The sequence below is a fragment of the Trachinotus anak genome, unplaced genomic scaffold (assembly GCF_046630095.1).
Source record: "Trachinotus anak isolate AG129_WGS33_773 ecotype Australia unplaced genomic scaffold, CSIRO_AGI_Tana_v1 ptg000057l, whole genome shotgun sequence".
In the NCBI taxonomy this organism is placed as follows: Eukaryota; Metazoa; Chordata; class Actinopteri; order Carangiformes; family Carangidae; genus Trachinotus; species Trachinotus anak.
The window spans coordinates 122,060-141,818 of NW_027273908.1; the positions used below are offsets into that span (position 1 = coordinate 122,060).

General features: G+C 41.0%; 1 long non-coding RNA gene across 1 annotated transcript; it reads left to right on the forward strand.

Moving 5' to 3' along the window:
- The first annotated feature begins 107 nt into the window (after nucleotides 1-107).
- LOC139616751 (uncharacterized) lies at nucleotides 108-13,945 on the forward strand. Its single transcript, XR_011688406.1, has 5 exons — nucleotides 108-238; nucleotides 415-475; nucleotides 1,253-6,405; nucleotides 6,530-12,592; nucleotides 12,979-13,945. It is a non-coding gene; the product is annotated as an uncharacterized lncRNA (long non-coding RNA).
- The last annotated feature ends 5,814 nt before the right edge of the window (nucleotides 13,946-19,759 follow it).

Sequence of the window (19,759 nt, forward strand, 5' to 3'; positions counted from 1 at the left end):
ACTGGTGCCTCCTGCACAGGCTTCTGCACCGGCCTCCTGCCTCCTGCTAGTTTTACTCTGTCGAGTCTGTGGCAGCTTTTAAAGCAGTAACACATCAGTGTTGCTGCTCTGGCTCAGCTAAGTGTAAACCCACAGGGGATTTGTGCTGTTCTCACAGTTATATCTTCAGCATCATGGATCATCAAGATGCAGTTTCAGCACAGAGACGCTGAAAAGAACTGACTCACCGTTTGTTGCAGTAAGTGATTTGTTGTGTTTCTGTCTGATGCATACACTCAGTAATATTTACTCTTAAAAATAAAGAACAGTAACAGTCCTTTTCTTTTTACTATTTAATGGGTGAAAAGTATTTTAGACATAATTTGAAGAATTGTGAGCCGACTGACAGCTCATTTCCCTCCACTTCCTCACTAGATGATAGCTTCTCCATGGGTCATTGAGCCGTGACGATATCCAAACATCAAATATTCTCCAGGTGCTCCACATCCACAAAGAAGTCTGTCTATTTATGTTCATTCAAACTGTAATAACACCACACACATTTTGTCTTCCTCTCCCTTTTGATCTTTATGGCACTGTAAAATCCAGATACTCAAACACAGGCTTTGAAAGCAACATAAGACTGTGTGTAAAATTGTTGTTTACATTTAAACTGCAGTGTAATGTGTGATGGTAACTGTTTGCAGAAGGTGAAATCACAAAGTGTGGAAAAGAGTATTTTACATCTGATGTGTTCAAACAAAAACAAAACAGCACGACTGTGAGACCAAAGAGAAATGAGAGGAAAAGTCAGAGAGAACAGATGCAGAGGTTTCCCCAAACACCTTCTCCCCTGTTGATAAACATTTAACTATCTGATGACACATTTGACTAGTTTTCCTTTTGCTGTGATTGATGAGTGACACACACACACACACACACACACACACACACACACACACACATTATATGAGAGGCTGCTGTCAGTGATCATCCAGCTGTGTGACGTCAGGTGGGTATTAATATTCACTGCTGATGGAGGCTGCTCATCATTAGTCATCAGACAGAAAACACTGTTCAAGGCAATGGAGAGCAGTTGTTTGCATTTAGAATCATTGTTGTACATGAACCTGAGACACGGTCAGTTTTAAAAATCCCACTCACATGAATGAAAGAGCTCAGTGAAGAACTGTGTCTGTTTGTTTGAAACATTTCATTTTCAGGATTTCTTGTTGATTAAAGCTTATTTCATGCAAATGTGCGTCCTCCACAGAGTTCCCTTTGGAGATCTCAGTGAATGTGAGAGGGCTCATTGTGGACTGAATGGGTTGCAAAGACACTTCACAGACATTTCAACCAGCAGCCAGGAGACAAACACTCATCGTACGGCCTCCTCACCTCGCTGTGACACAGAGATGCAGCCCAGTTCAGCCTCAGTGCAAGAACAAATAACTCCAACCCTGCAGGGACTGAGGTGGGTTGGACGGCAACACAGAAGAACTTGTTCACTTAATAGAAATGACAGAGCCGTCATGAACACATCTGGGAGGTTTGCAAATTGCAGCATGAATATTTTAAAGCTGAAACCGCTGAGTGTCTAACTGATTTGCATCAGTGTGGAAAAAATATGTGTTTCATTTTGTAAATTACACTCACAGCTGAGAAGATACATTCACATGTAGATTTTATTTTTAAGTAAAGGTCAGAGTCAAGCAGACAGACACATGCATGTCATTCCTTGTTAAACTTTTTTTTTTGCCTTTGCACAGACATTTCTGACATTGTTGTTGTTTCATGAAGAAAAGTTTCAAATGGTTTCACAAGTTATCAGGGTGTGTGTGTTAATGTGTGAGATACGATAGTTACATGTCGAGGTGGGTTTCTGTTATGTTTCTACTTTTTTAGTGTATTTTATTTTACACTGTACATTTTTTAGATGTGTCACACACTCATGTAAACAAGGCAAATAAAAAATCTTGAGGCAACAACAGTAAGAACTTTACATTAATTTAAAGACAAATGTTATAAACCAGGACATGTATATGACTATAATAAGGATAATTACTGTGTGTGATTTATATCCAAAATAATGAGAGAAGAGAGGAGCCAAAACAACTGTTGCTTCTTTTTGTATCTGATGAAAAGAAAGAAAATAATCCCTGTGGGTAAAGAGCAGCAGTGATGTGGGACACAACCAGTGAATTCAACTAAAACTCTGCAGCTCGTTAAAAGATGAAGAAATGTGTGTAGTATCAGTCTGTCACTGATGAGCAGGTTTTTCTGATGATCTGTAACACACTGGTTCATCGTCCTCGTCCTCACAGTCCAGGACTCTGTCGCTTTAATATCCTGACAGTTAATCACAGTTTGCTGTAAACACCTGGTGTAAATCATCACTGATGAAGGGACGAGAAATTTGACAGACATTTGCAAAGGTACGTGATAAAAATATGAACTTGTTTGTTTTGAAAATAAATTCTGCCTAAAGTTAAAAACATCTTATCTCCTCTGTCTTCAGTGAGAAAGATAACATGTACTTTCACACTTTATCTGATAACTGGATTTAACAGCCTGTTAATTTGTCAAATAAACAGCAGCCCGAGTGTCAAAACTCTGCTCAGCTGCTTATCAGCCACATACACACCCTTCACACACCCTACTACTACTATTCTGCAGAGGAGGAGGGACACTGTGGAGCATACTGGAGCAACTGTACTTTGCTGGGTCTCCCTTTATTTGTCCACTAACACTCGACTAACTGTCAAGTGACTCCAGCAGTTTGCTGGTTGTGCAGCTCTCACAGCTGCATCCTGCTGCTTGGACAGAGAATGAAGAGAGACTGTTGTTATCACTGGTCATTTTATGGTGGTCTGTGAATGACACAGAAGTTTTCTGGGTCAGTCGGTGGATTGTCAGGTTAATATAAGAGATTAGTTCTGTGGAGCCTCTTCAGTGTTACTGTGACACTCACTGTCATGATCAGGCGTACAGAGAAGCTCTCCAGCAGTCCTACCTTCTGAACTTTAAATGAATATTTGATGATAAATATTAAACAGTGATGAGACTTAAGTGAGTGGATCAACTGAATACAGCTCCACTGTGGATCTGTGGTCATGAGCTCTGGGTAACAACACAAAGAATGAGACTGTAGATACAAGCAGCAAAGGCTTCCTCTGCAGGGAGTCTGGACTCACCCATAGGGAGAGGGTGAGGAGCTCAGACTCCTGCCAGTGCAGCTGTGTGAGTGTTTGTGTGCACCCGTGTGAAAATGTGGGGTCAGTCAGCCTGATAAGAGGCTTTTAGCGAGACAAGCAGCTGTTGACTCCCTGTGTCACTGAGGCAGAACAACATCACCACACTGCTGCTGATCCCATTTATCATTTTCCCTGAAGGACTCATTCACCACGTCTGCCCAGTCACACGTCTCTCACTCCGTCTCTCTCTGTCTTTCCCTCGTCTGTTGTCTCTTGCTCTCACTGGTCTTCACTCTGTGAACCTCCCACAGAGAAACACAGTGGGGAGTTCACTCACAGGGGTGACACACCTTGATCCAGCTGAGGGGGCGGCTCGCTTGTTCTGAGGGGAGGTAGAGACGATAGAGCAGCTTCTTCCAAAATGTATTTTGCTGAAGGGTTTGCTGGAAATACTGAGGTGCTGATACTGTTCACAGGAAATGAATCAGGTTCAGATGACAATATGCAGCTTTTATCATCACCTACATCACAGTTCTTCTTACTCACTGTAACGACAGCGAGTCAGTGTGTTCCTCCTCAGCATCAGACACCAAAGGCTTTCTGCATCACTCAGTTCCACTGTACATACCAGCAAATTGAAATCAAACCAGTGTGTGGCTGATGGAGCTAAGAATCTCTTTTCTTTTGTTTAAGCTGATAACTTACAGCTAGAAAGAAGTTGTGGCTTCATGTCTTTTTCTGTCCTTCCATCTTCCAAAAGTAATTTTCTCTCCTGGAGAACAGTCACTGTTGAGGCTAGTAGAAGATGGTATCTTTGTACAAACTCACTCAGAGATCTGACAGCTGTTATATATGTGTTTCAACTGGATAGGGCTTGAAATTAATGACAAATGATTATAACCAGTAAAAATAATGAAATAAAAATATGAAAAACAATTAGCATAAAGCTGATTTAGCAATTGTACAGCTAATGCATCATTCCGTCTCATTACTGCACAATCAACACATCAACATGCATAATAATACAACAATGAACTCCTGGTATAATAACAGTTTGTGCACATGTATATGGAGATTCTCTTCACTGCACAGATGGTGGTTACCATCATCAGACTGGTAGAAAAGGCAGCTGAGGAGCTGCTGTTCAGCTCCATCAGAGCTGAAGAGATGGAGAGTAGAGCAGAATTTCACACTGCAGTGATTTTACAAGAGGCCGTGCTCCTCTGTCTGTTTGCTGCTGCATCTGATGCAGACCAACAGGTTCAATGTGGCTGCTCTGATGGACCGGCTTCAAACTGAAGCAGTGCTGTCTCGTCATGGTGACTGAATCTAACTGCTGAGACAGAGCCAGTAATTACTTTGTTCATCAATATTTTACATGTAAATAAACAAAGAAAAAGTGTGAATCATAGTTGGAATATAAAGTACACATCAGCATTTATCAGCTTTTGACTGGTCTGCTGGGGACAACTGCCAGGACTGAAGTCACATGTGCTGCTTTGTGTTGTTTTCAAGTCATTTCTCCTGTGAACACATCAAGTTTCATTGAGTTTTGGTCACACTGGTAAAGACAGCTCTGCCAACCACACATCTACAGAGTTTGTTCACACATAGGAAAGCAGTGCCAACACCACTCACTGACTTCTCCCTCTAACAACTTGTCTCTTAAGAAACGTCATCCTCATCTCTCTCTCTCTCAGTGTTTGTCTTTCTTTTTCTGCTTCGTCCTCCTGAGGAGAAACTCTCACCTTTCCATCAACACCCACTCTTATGTTTTCTTCTTGTACCTGTGATCCTGTCCTTCTTGACACTGTGGATCATTTCCTCTTCCCTCTCAGTTTTAAACTCTAGCAGAGAGGTAGAGCTGTTCTCCCAGCTTCCTGTTTTAAAGACTGGGTTATTACTCATTCAGCTGTCAGTCAGAGCTGCGAGGATTCAGTGGGAGATGTGAGTGAAACCTAACATTATGGAAATGTTCAGGTACCTCCTGCATGTGGAGCAGCTCCACTGGAAAATGAAACACTATATTCTTACCATTTTAAATTAATGGTTTGTAAAGGTACTTTCTATGAGGATAGTAATGAAACTGATTAAAACACTGAACCCAGTGGTTCAGTCCTGTTCCTTCTCATAACACTGCTCACTGTATTTCCCTCTACATTCACGCTGATGAATCACTCCCTACACAATGCAGAGAAAATGAAGTGAAGGCTGAGCTGCTGGAAAGAAAAGAAGGCACCTGGTGGAGTTCAGCTTTTTGCTGCAGAGACTCCATTTTGTTTCTCTAAGGTCAAAGGTCATTCCCCTGGCACGAAAGACTGATGCAACTATAGAGATCACATTTGGAATTCAATGATCATTTATTGAAAAAAAGCATATTACTGTTAGTAATTTCAATGGCTGTGGATCCTTCACACTACACTTGACTCTTTATGAGATCTTAAAGGTTAGAATTCAATGTTGTATTTCAGTCTAAGGTTTTCCTGTCTGCACTGCCCTGAACCCAAACACTTGGCTCTGAATTGCATTTAATCTGTTGTGATTCTTCCATCACATTGAACAATTATTCCACAGTATAATCACACCACTCTCGTGAGCGCCTGTGGTGTCAATCACTGAATAAATATTCATTGTGTTCCACTTAAGAAAGAAAATAATCCTTCATTACCTGGTGTCAAACAAAACCTGTGGAGTTCAAATTTCACTTATTTTCCTCAGCAACAAGGAAAATTACCACCTTTTCACCATCGCTCAAGAAGCAGAAAAAGAATGACCTGGAGCTGATCCCCAAACTCTCACCATTTCTATTCAGAGCAGAACTGATTCAGACTCTGTTTCCACTGAGACTATACATGTGAGCACGTCTCTGTCTTTCACACAGAAACTGTGACAACTGCTGATGTAGAAAACCTCTGTCTCACAAGAAATTCAGGAGACGCTTTAACATTGTCAGAAATAAACAGTCTGACCCTGTTGAATCTGCACAGAGAACCAGGATCCAGACTCCACCGGCCTCCTCCTCCTTCTGCCTCAACAACAGTCATGTTTAGAAGCAGCAAACCAGGTTAACACTGTGAGAGCTGCTACAACAGTTCCAACATCCTGAAGAAATATTCCAGTCTGATGTAGGAAATCATGTCCATGGACAGCTGTATCCGAGACGTCACACCAACTTACTTCAACATACAGTCTGATCCACCGTGGTGCTTTATTCCAGCTTAAAGGCAACGAGGTGAGAGCAGTTCAACCAGGAGAACTGCACTGACTCGTTCATCTCCACCACAACTGTTCACATCTATTAAATGAAACTGCTTTGAAAGGAGCATTAGAATAACATCATTTATTTTCTTCATCAGGCTGATGTCTCTCCTTCTCTCTTCATCTTCCTAACCCCGACCTCTCCACTGCTGTGTGGTCTATAATAGCTCCCACTTAGACTCAATTTTAGACTGTGCATCAGGGGGTTGGGGGCAGTTTGACCACTTGTTCCATTGAGAGAAATAAAAATACTACAATGATTCTGACTGTGGAGGAGGGTGATGACAATGTTTCATGTGCACAAGCCACAACAACACAGATGAGGAGGACAGGTAGAACAAGAAGAGGAAGGAGACTTGTTCAGAAACTTGAGAGATGTTCCATCCAATGTTGATCATATTTGGAAGATATATTAATTAATTTGTACAATTTCAAGATTGTGAAATGAAGAAAATGTTCCACAATATTCAAAGCTTTCCTCTTGTTGGCCTACAGTGGTGGTGCTGCTGCTCCCTGTGACTGGACTCTCCACTCACACTCATTCTTCTCTCTGCAGAGGTTTACAGCTGCTCAACAGCTGGCAGAGCTTTCTATTGGGTCTTATTTTGCTTACCCCCCGCAGCAGGAGTGAAATCACATTTCTCAGATCTGCTGCTACATGTCTGCAGAAACCCAAAAAATAAATGTAATGTGACTCAGAGCTGAGAATAAGAAGCTTCTCTGTAGCTGCAGGGATGAGATTTAACAGGAGAATCTGACCATGTGACGTTTTACTTCAACAGTGATAATGGATGTAATGGGTGGGTTGTAGGAAGACGAAGGGAAAATATCAGAGGGTGAATGAGGTTCAGCAGCACAGCTTAGTCCCACATGGCTGAGAGCAGCAGGTTCTTACATAATGGAAAATAGAATAACAATGATATCACCTGCATGAGTTTCAGCAACGTGTGGTTTACAGCAGGAGCTCAGGTTGTGCAGGAGACTGCATAAGACATGAGGAACCATGCATCCACATTCATTAAGAGCTTCGTCATTCTGAAGACACATTTACTTACCAGGAGCATGAACAGATTACTGATTCACACAGTGTGATAACTGAGGCTCTAAAGCAACACTTTCAATCAGAATTGACTCTTCAGTTTTCTGTACTTACAGATCTACAACTCAGAGGTTTTTTCCACACAAACAGCAGAGAGCAGCGGAGCCTCTGTAATGAGGAGCAGCAGTCGGCTTCATATCACCAATATTTTGTTCGTTACCCTTCAGACAGAAGCAGGTTGTGAGTGAAACAAGTTCACTGAGGTTCACGTTCACTGTTACAAAACTAACCTCAGTGGTGCTGATGCAGACTTTCTGCTCCAGATGGGCCTCACAGATGCTCTTCTGATTTATGTCACTACAACAAGAGACCGTTTACCTTGCTGTTGTACAAAACAGAATAATACAAATACACTACCTGAGTCATCCAGCTGGTTATTCAGAGTCTGCTCAGTAGTCCTTTAAAAGACAGAAAGAAATCTGGAGAGGAGATTTCATGAAAAGTGCATCACAAGCACCTGCAGTTAAATGTGTTGACCAAACTTTTCAGGAGGGAGGTTTCAGTTTGTTCATGTTTTTGTGCGCTTGAGGAAACTGTTTCAGTTCTTCAGATTTCTCCCTGTGGATATCTGAATTTCACCTTTTGAAATGAGGAATCTTATCTTTCATTGCAGGGGTCAATTATTGTTCTCGGTCTGCATGATTCCTTTCAATGGACATGGTCCGAATTTAACATAGTGACCTTCAGCTTTGTGTCCCCTCACAACTGTCTCAGATCAAATTGTTCAAAAATAAAGTATATTATTTACAATATTTATTAAATAACATACATCCATGATAACTGATCAACTTTTGTAGAAATCTAACTCATAGTTTGGTTTTGACATGTGGATCTGAAAGTGTTTCCCTTTGCTTTACATGACACGGTAGATTCAGTGGCCTTGAACTGGGCAAAGCTCTCAACATGAGAAAGACTTTGTAAATACAGGGATTACTGCAGCCAGAGCTTAACACAGCCATGTCTGACAGTGGAAGTACGCGGCGGTTTTGTTTTGTTGAATGTCAACTACAAACTATCTTTTAAAGGAAGTGACATCACAAAGAGATGAGCTGTAAACAGCTGTGAGAGATGTGACAGCTGCTTGTTGGTGGGCAGTCAGATACATCACCACCATCATCATCATCATCATCATCAGCAGATATTGAGTGAGACAGGTTAAACAGACCATCATGATACTGACAAAAACAGTGCCATCACCTCTGTCTCATACTGGATATTATTCTATGAGAACTGAAACCTGAATGATGTTTTTCATACATTTTCATCAAAACAAATATCAGCTGGTGCAGAATTGAACAACTAAATAAAATGACCCAATAATATCTGAGCTTTAACTGAAGAAAAACAATATAATGAGAAACCAAACCCAGTCCAGGCCCTGCTGAGCCCCCAGCACTTTAGGCACATGAGCTCATTGTTATTAGGACGATCATTTCAAGAGGACAATATTAAGCTCTAATGAGATTTTCTAACAGAGACCATAGGGAGAGCATTAGCTGAAGCTTCACTTCATGATTTACAAATGCAGAGCAGAAGAGAAAAATATAATCCTGCCTGAGTTGATTAAAAACTATTTTCTCTTTGTGAGGATGTGATAAACAGATGTTCAGCCAATCAGCTTTCACGCTGACTGGAGAGGTTTGTCCTAATGCAGTGAAGCTTTAGAGAAGATTGTGTTTTGTAATCAACTATATTAGTTATAAAGATGCCCAGTTGACTGCACAAAGTAAAAGCTTGTATAAAATGATAGAACAGATACAAACATCCTCTTTTGTGTTGCAGAGAGTGGAGCATGGGATGCTGACATGCTGAGAACTGTTTAATCCAGTTTTATGGATTTCTCTATCTCATTGAACTGCTCTGTGAAGTGGCTGTGATGGCAGCTGGAGGGAAACCATGGCCGCTGAGGAGGAAACATGCTGATATGTGGGAAGTGAATTTTAAAATATGAAACATGACAGAAGCAAAACTAAATACAGGTTCCAGTCAGACACAGAAAGAACATATTGGACAGGAAGGAAATGTTTCTGTCTGAAGTTTAAAGCTGAAGATGATTATAGATTATTATAGATCTAACTATGAGCTCTGTGTCACCTGCTATTTCTTCTTCCAAAGGAGCTGGACTGGAGTGGATTTGACCATTTCTTCCATTGTTTTCTCTCCTCCTCTCTCCTCTCCATCAACCAAGTCTATTACCAGCCTTCTCTGCCAGCTGTTGACATGTTGGCTGAGAGCTAACTGTCCTCCACAGAGCCTGCACTAAAAGCTGTGTGTGTCTCAGTGGTGTGTGGACACACTCAGGCCTGCTGCACTGACTCTTCATGTTTAACCTGTACCTCCTCAATATCCCATCATCCTTCATTCAAATGTCGTTTTGTTTTTGTTTTGCCCGAATATAAAACGGTAATTAAACCTAAAATCTAAAAATAGCAGCAGAGGGGAAAAAAAGGAAAAAGCCATCATGTTGTGTGCTTCCATCACTTCTGACTCTCTCAGTCTTTCAACAAATTTTGACTTTTATAATTAACATTTCAACCACTTATATGGCCTTTAGTATATCTACATAGAATATCAGCTCAGTGAGTGAGGCACTCTATTTTTTGTCTGTTGTGTGAATCTACTGCTGAAATCAAAATTGAACTGCTTCACTCAGATTGTCTTGTGTAACAGACTCAAACTAAATACTGTTAAAAGCTGCACAGTAATAAATGAAAAATAAATGAGCAGATTTGCTCTGTGCTTTGGCCTCAACCACATTTTGTTTCTGTGGGAATTTCACTGTGCTTAATGGATGACTGCTTCTGAGTATTATCCAGTAGCTTCAATAATTACATTTATTCAAATCACTGAAATTAGTATCTTTGCTATTCCCATGATGAGATTTCCATCCCAAACGTTCTCTTTAATACACAATTATGCATATTTGTCCACAAATTGTGCAGAGCTTGCAGAACAGAAACAACCTGCAGCCTGAGACCTCAGATGGATATAAATGAGCAGAAAGACAGAAGAAAAGCCACAAAACCTCACAAACCTCACATCATTCTACAATAAATGTAGGAGTTTCAATAAGACAGGGAAGGAAATCCAGTCAAAAAAATTCTGTTTCCAACTGTTTAATCTGAGAATAGATGTTTGGATTTATGGTCATTTGTTTTAATTAAGGCTTTGGAATATTGTATCTCACTGATTTCCAGATGTGAAGCAGATGTGTGTAAAATACCAACACAAAACTGAATATTTAACTTGCTGCCAGACATCAGACTCATTGGAGTGAATAGTGACTGACATTACGATCTACCCTCCTGTAAAAACCTTATGATAGAATAATAAATAATAACAACATTTAATTCTGCATGTTTTAATATCAAAGACGTGATGAAGTGTGGAGGACTCGTCCTCCCTGGTGAACTGATGTATAAATGCTCATTGAGCCCTGGAGTGGCTACATGAGAGAGAGAGAGATGAAACAAGCAGCTAATGTGAAGCTAAATATTCACAGGAAGCCAAATGCTTTCAGGTCTTTTTTGAATATAATATTCCCTGGTCCAGTGTTACTATCTGTCTTTTTTTCTCTTTGTATAAGTCACAGTGATAAAAGTCGACCCTCACTTTTTTCTCTCCATCATCTCTTTTACATTCTGTCTGTGGCCAGTCCTCTGACTTTGACCAATTCTAATAAACATTGATTTAGTTTTAGTTGGGACCAAGGTCTCAGTTTTAATCTTGCTGTCGTCTTTATTGATTTGAAAAAGCCACAGATTAAAAAAAAAAAAAAAAAAACGATATTCCAACAAATGGGAGAGACTGTGGATGATTACCATTCAGACTGTCTGTTTGTTCTGCTCTCATCTGCTCTGACCAGCAGCTCATTCAACAGTGTGAGAGCTGTGGTGAGTACACACAAGACTGTCAACAGCAAATCAGACAGGGAAAAGTTTTAAAACCTCAAGTCTGTTACCATGGAAACTAAAATCATTATGAAACAAATCAGCTATTTCATATCATTCATCTCCACATACTCACATACACATTCAAACTGTGTCTCCTTCATCAGCCTCAGAAGATCCCACTCTGACTTCCTCCTCCTCTGCTTGTTGACATTCTTCACCTTCCTTCTCTCCACTCTTCCTTTCTCCAAATGATATTTTGTTGTTACAAAATCATTTTATTCAAATGCCTTCATAAATATGTATAGTGAGGTATGAGCGAGGCCAGTGGAGGTTTTCTGCCTCCACCTTTCTGTTTGTTGTAATTATACAACTGAATGACAGATGGATATGAGAGAAACAGAGAGAGGAAGTGAGAGAGATAACACTGAATGATTTCTTTGCATCCACATGAATCAGCCAAATAGATGTCCCAGACCTTTGTTGTCATGGTTACAATAATACACACACAGTTAAGGTTAGAGCAAAGTCAGTTTGGTTAGGTTTAAACACACACAAAAACTATTTGGTTCAGGGAAAGATCGTGGTTTGGGATAAAATCAGTGTTTCATTCAGGTTACAGCACCTTTGTCGTCATGTTTACAAAAATAAACGAGCTTAAGGTTGTGGATCAGGGATAAAAGAAGACAGGAAATGAGACAGGAAATGAAAAGTGGTCTTCTGTGTTTAAGTCCATTGTTTTGTCGACCCATCCATCCTCCCTGAGCTCCTCCTCACATGCACTTTGCAGCAGGACCATGACCCTAAACATCAGAGTAAATCTACCACAGAACGACTTCAAATGCAGGAAATCAGCTGTTGGAGTCAGAGCCCAGACTATAGCCCAAAGACAAGAGACGCTCAGCCAAGGCTCACCTGTCCATCACACCTGTTCTCAACCATCTCGCCAGCTGCCGCAGGACCCGCCTCCTCAGCTGCAGCTCGCTGGCTCATCAGTCTCCCAGTGCTCAGCCTGTCCATCAGCACTTTGTCACACTTTCACTTTTCTGTCGTTCCTCTACTTTGCCTGTTTACCAGCCTTTTCCATCCGACCATGTGTTTCTCTGCTGCCTCTCTCTTTTTAAGCTGCCTCACTGTCTTCACCTGCGGATGAGGGCACACATCTATAACCGGTAAGTAAAGTCTCAATTAACTGTATTTATTGTGCCTCTCTTGCTTTCTCTTTGTTTTGCGCTCAAAACAAACAATTTCTCTACAATGGAGAACATATGCAGGAATGGCACCGTTGTCTGAAGTGTTCACACATTTGTTACAACATCACACAGTGACAGAAAACATATGAAGCTTCCATATCACAGGTTGAGTCTGCTCCAGGTGTTACACAAATACCACAACACCTCTGATCCATTCATGTTGCAGAAAAGTTAGAAATGCTTGATAAAAGCTGGAACTTGTTGTCGTGTTGACTTGTTAAGGTGGAGTTTGTTCTTCAAAACTATTGCCATGCAAAATCACATCCACTCAGTAACAGTGACATTGCTTTTTTGTTTTTTTACAGGCTACTGATGAGTCAGAGCATCAATTGTATTCAGTTCAGTTCAGTCCTTTGGGGTCAGAACTGTGAACGGATTGAGAGCAGAATTAAACATTAAAATCATTGTTTTATTTTCTCTGGCAGTGATGTGAGTGGACTGAATGATCATAATGATCATGTTTGCATCAGACCCTCAGTCTCTCCATACAGATTAGCAGGCACAACTGTCAGCATGTTTAATAAGAGGAGAGGGTGTGTTGCTGTGATCTTACTGGATCACTGCTTCATTCCATCACACAAACACACTCAGTGTGTAGAGCTGCTGCTGCTGCTGCTGCTGCTGCTCTACCACTGTTTACCTTTGAAGAAATGCAGCATGAAATTAGCAGAAGTGGAGCCACTGAATCAGACCATTAGTCAGAATTAACCCCCTGACAGGCTTGAGGGGGGAAACACTCTACATAAGAGGTCTACACTAATGTATAAAAACAAACACGGAGGTACTGATTCAGAGATCAGTGTGTTCCAGTGTCACTGATATTAACTTTATTTGCTTCAGATGGAACTGATTTTCCATTTTACTTCTTAAAGAAATCTGATCATATGAGTGCAGCATAACTTAAAAAAAACATGATGTTTCAATGAATGGTTATTATTTGATACAATTTCTAGTGAAAATGAGAAACGGACTGAGGTTAAATGAGGTTTTCCCACAGAGAAACACTTTAGTCTCACATGGTTGTGAGCAGTGGGTCCTGATATCATAGGTGAGACATGGTCTCACCTGGTGGGAGTTTCTGCAACAGTGATATTAATAATGGAGGATTTCAGGGGCTGTGGGCTGTGTGGGCAACTACAGAGGCCCCAGAGAAGCATGCAGGGCATCCCATAATTCATTAGGTCATCTTAGTCCTGAGGTTACAGTGGATTTCATGTTGCTTTGTTCATTTATTAATTACAAACACACAACCTTATATTTATAGAATTAACTGTAACTTTAAAGGCACAAACTGTGATTATTTGACAATATAAATTTGAGGAACAGTCACACATGTTTTCTTAATTCAAATCAGAAACATTATTTTACTGGAAAACTTCCAGCTGTGATGGAGAAGTCTGACCACGAACAAAGAGACACACAAACATGAGCCTCAGAGCCTGGAGGAATAAAGTAATGGGATTTAGAAACCGAACCAAACCCAGTCCAGGACCGGCCGAGCCCCCAGACTTTAATCACATAAGCTCTTTCTTGTGAGGACAATGATTTCAAGAGGACAATAATAAGCACTAATTAGATTTTCAAGTAGAACCATGGAAAGAACATTAGCTGCTGTTCCTGACTTACAAATGTGAATGAAGACATGATCCTGCTCGAGTAAATCACTGAAACAATTTTCCCTTTGTGAGAGAATAATAATATACAGCTGTTCTGCTCCAAAGCTTCACTGCCACTGGAGAGGTCTGCATTATGTAAAGAAGCTCCAGGAGGTCTGTGTTTTATACAGAGAGCAGACAAGTGTGAGTCTCTGAGAGAGAGAGAGAGACGTCTGTCAGACAACCAGGGGAACGATTAAAGGTGTGTAACCTCTTCTTTCTGTCCTCGCTCTTCTTTTTCACACTCTCTCCGTCTTTCTTTCCGTTCATCATCTCCTCTCTGTGTCAGTGAATCTCTCTGAAGCTGAGCTGCTGATAAAACCTCATTAACTTCCAACTTATTTACTTCCAGTTAAATCAGCAGCGTTTAAGATCCAGTCTATTACTGAGGGAGGTTTTATTCCTTCTGTTTAACTGGATTAAATGTGGACAGTTTAAAATGTAACAGTTGAACAGGAACTGATCCTACACACACTCTTTTATTTGAGTTGTTCACTGCTCCCCCAGGTTTTATTGGTTAAATAAAATGTGTAGGTTGGGGACAGATATGCAGCCAGCTGATTTAGCTTCTCTTTTTGAATGAACGAGGGTAATACAGTGATCCAGCCAAAAGACAAGACTATGAATTGAAATGTTCTTTGCTAAGAGTGCAGAGCAATTAACTTTTCTGACCTTAAACCAAGTTTCCTGCCTATAAAGCAAATTATATGAAAAAATGAGTTGAACTGATGTTGCTATTCAGTAAATTCACATGCTGTGTTGAACTGCAGAGAGTGAAACACTAAATGTATTTCACTGTCAGTCCTGACTTACAAAATAAGGTTGCATCATTGTGAAACACAAACATGCTGATACAACACAAGTGCTAAGCAGCATCATATCACCTGCAGGTGTCAGGAAAGCTGTGACTGTAGCAGAGGAGTTTTGGGAGGGTCATCACTCCACTCCCTCTGCCTCTTGTTTCATTCATACCAACTCCACAGAGGAGGAAATGGCAGAGGAGCAGCTCCACAATCATGCATCCTACAGTCTGTTTATGAAGTGACAAGAAATATCAGGAAGGAATCAGATCACTGTCACAACAGTAACTGATAGTAAAATGAGTCCAACACACAGGTGGATTGGGCTGTGACAGCACTTCCTGTCCTGTCCTTCCTGACAGGAGTTGGATGATTTTCAAATTGAACTCTAAGGATTTAGATCTTATAGGATGTCACAGGAACAGACAGCTGGAAGTGTCTGGAAATCAGTCCATTTACCAGCAGATGAGGAAGCTGACAACCACAGAACGGACGCTCAAGGTTGGAGAAATTCACCTGTGAATCACATCTGCAGCTGCCTGCAGATAAAAATAGACCGGACTTTCAGAAAATGACATCTTCAACTCCATCACATTTTATTACTGCAGCTTCAATTCCATTAACACACTTTCAGCCATCTGGAAAGCTGCATCAAGTGTCTCCAAACTGCAGCACAGTTGGTCTATATTTAGAAACAACACATCAAGACACATGGGACGCCACAGTTTAAATAAGTATTCCGCCCAGTCAGGTTTCCTCTGTCAAACTCAGAGCCAAGAAGAGGAGAGGGGGTCTGTACAATGACATCAGCCTCTCATCACTGTCTAATTACACAGCAATCAGTGGAGCCCTAATCTCATCTAAAGCCTCCTCATCAGCATCAGGAAGTAGATGTGACAGTGGCTGGTGAGAAAGATCAGCTGACCAGGGAACATTTACTGTGACGTAGAAATGAGACAGAATAAAAGAGGAAGAGAAACTGAGGAAGATATTTTCAAACCCCGGGGCTCCATCTCTGTGTCTCCATGGTGTGTGATCGCCTCAGGAAAGACAGCCACTGTGTCAGTGATAGAAATGTGAAGCATTTGGCTGAAGAGTGAAGAGCAGGGCTTTGGATTCAACAGATTCTCTTTTGTCTTTCTGACACAAATCAGCACATTGAGGAATTTAAACTGTGGCAGGACCCAAGCTCTACCTACTCACACAGTGTGTATCACAATATGATGTCCCCAAATCCTCTGATGCTAATCTGAACAGGACGAGAGAATAAAGCAGCTTATCCCACAGTCAGAGGTCTGGACTGTAGATATCGTCAGTGACAATCACCTGTCAGAGACACCACAGAGTTGTGTTACTGTGGTCGGAACAATCAACACCCCCACGAGATTTTAAATGACCTGATCCTGGTTGGTCTGTACACATTTAAAACCACTAATTATTAATTCTGCCGATTTAAAGGAAATTTTCCCTTGATCTCATTTTAATGTCGACGCAGCAGCGAAGCAGAGGTCGACTCATGGATTCTTTAGTTTTCAGGAAATTCTCCCTGAGGCAGCGTCACTTCAGTCTCTGTGTCTCCAAGCTTCTCTGCTGCATTTCAACTGTTACTGAGTAGTGTCTGTTGTAGAGATGGCATTTCATTGTTTCTCAATGTCATGGACAAAGATTAATATTGATTATTGATCAGCATCGATTGAGAATACAACAGGAAGGCAGCAGACAGTGTGATTAAAGAGAGATTCAGATGTGAAGCTGTCGGGAGATTTCAGATATTCTTCTCTCAGGAACTTTTCTTCATGGACAGGATTTATAAACATAATGTAGCACATTGGACCTTTGAAATGGTATTTTACACCTCTTTGTTGTATGTCAATAGATCAAGATGAAGGCTCAACAGAAGATGATTGATTCCTTTATTATGCTACAAATACTCAGACTGAGAATGAAAAAGTACAGATAATATGTTCATATCAAGAAAAGCACTTGATGCCACTGTGAAGACGTCACGATGAAATGACCATGAGGAGAAAGAAAGACAGAGGCTTTGAGTTCAACACATCCAGCTCGGGACATGTGGACAAAGACACACTGCAAACATGCAATACACACTGCGCACAGGTTGATCCTGATGTGTGTCATCTGGCATTTTCTTTTCCTGGGGGAAATGGGCTGTGGCAGACATTACTGCAGCGCACACACTCTGAATACAAAGGAAGCCTCTGCTTCTTGAAATACACTCAAGGTTACACAGCGAACGAACAAAAGAAAGAAAGAAACTGGTCTGAGGTCCCACAGCATCATATACTGTACAACATCCAGTCTTCATTCCTCTTTTACAGCAGCCGTTTCTCTCTTTACTGGACTCCTTCTTCAGCAGCCAGTCTTTCACTGGAGACCAGGGAGTCCTCCCACTCACATTCATTCAACCAGCTGTTTATTCAACTAAAATGTGATGTGCTCTCTGCAGGAGGTTCAGATGCACAACTGCATTATTTATGTATGTATTTATTTGCTGGTCTGACTTTACAGCCAAACTGAAATAGAGGACGTTGGCACATAAAACAAACCCTGTTGTCATCGCTCGTCTCTGAGCTGGAGGACTCCTGTGGAGCATTATCTGGCAAAGACAAATGAGAACTTTGAGTCAACCTGTGATGAACAGATCACTTAATGACATGCTGAATGACGAGCTGTTTATGTTGGCCCCAATTTAAAGATAAAAAGAATCAGTAGTGTTCAGTTGGCTCTGATGTGTTCCTCTATTTGTTTCTTAATTCGGCCCCGAAGCAAAGCCAGCGGTCATTACAGGGGACACAAGGACAAGTGGAGCTCACATTGTCTCTCTGCTTTCATACTGCTTCATTTTACTGTTGATTTACTGTGGAGAGGCCTTCTACTGAGCCCTCAGGCAAGGCACCAAACCTAATATATTTAGTAAACATCCAGCTGAGAAGATTAATAAGTTTATTTAAATTCAGACTAGACTGTGGTGAGCAGCCTCAGGTAGGAGCATCTGTGGTGGGAACACTGGAGACTTGAGAGGAAAGCTGAGAGAAACCAACAATAACCAACAAAACAGCCTCATGAATTCACAAACAAACAACAAAAGACTGATAATTGTGACAACAGAATTCTACTTTCTAATGGTTTACTCTTTGGTGGTTTGGTGTCTACTTTACAGATCGGTGTGGACACAGTTTAGTTTTCTTGTCATCCTTGGAAACATGTGAACATGCAGGTACCTCCTCATACACTGTCACTCCCACACAGACTCTTTATCCACTGCTCACTCCACAACATCACTCACAGGTTCCAGGTCTCTTCATGTTGCTGCTTTTGTTAAAAATACACTAAAACCCCAGTGAACTGGTAAAACATCACTTTAAATCACCATGTTTGTGAAGTTAGATTCAGTATAGATGAGGATCCTCATCTGTACTGAAACAAACGCAGCTGTATTTCACTTAGATCCGTCGGTACTCTGCTTTCTTTTTCATTCAGGACATTTTCTTTTCTCTGTTAATTGACAATAACACAGTGATAACCCAGCATGCAACTGGGTGGTCAGCCTTTTGATCTTGTTAATTAGAGGAGCAATCCCCATGAAAGCAATTAGCTGCGAACGTGTGTGTGTGTGTGTGTGTGTGTGGTTTTATCCATTGAGTCATGTGATAAATAATTTTACAGTCATCAGTTTTTTTCTGAATCCACTGAATAACTGAATGAAACTGAGACACTAAATGTTAAAGAGCTGCTCACTTCAGGAGGATCCACAACCTCACCAGCAGTTCATTCATCCAACAGGTTTCAGCTTGAATCTTTTGGCCCTGCTGTCGTCACTGCTGAAATATGCAGTGGATCTGATCCCAGAACAGTGAGAACAGAGCAGAAGTGAAACTGAATTCACTGTTTCTCATCTTTGGAGTCAGCATCAGTCTCTCCTTTCGATCTCCAGAGCAGAGCTCCCACTGGGATTGAGAGTGAGTGTTTGACTGCAGGAAAGAACAAACACCTTCAGCAGTCTGTTGACAGTTTCTCTTTATCTGCAGAAATGTGAAGGTTTCCCTGCTCACACGATGACTCCACATTCACAGGAAAACGTCACTGCTCACATCAGCACAGGATCAAGGCTGGGATCATATTCTGTCCTTATGAACTGACCAGTGTCCTTTTCCTCCTCCCACACTGGTTTTCACTGCTCTTGTTTTGTGTCTGTGTTGATGTCGACAGTTAAATATCAAAGTGAAACTCCCGTGTGATCTCCTGCTGAACTCACAGTGGGAGACACAGATGCAGCGACTGAAGTAACGAACAAAACAACAGTTTGAGAATTATAGAGAAAAGTTCACTTCAAACGCAGCTATTTCAGAAAAAACTATGTTGAATATACAGAGACATGTTTTTATATTTGGAAATGTCACTGCCAAAGCTGATGTTCTCGTGTCCATCAGTGACTGTCATTCAATGAGGATTAAAGATGTTTTAATCTCCTTTCTCTTCTCTTTGTGACCATGTTTATTCTGCAGTAGCTTGAAGAGAAAAACCTTGAAACTGAGGTCAGACACTCATCATTTATTCATCTGTGTGTGTGTGTTTGTGTGTGTGTGTCTGAGAACTTACACTGATTTGTT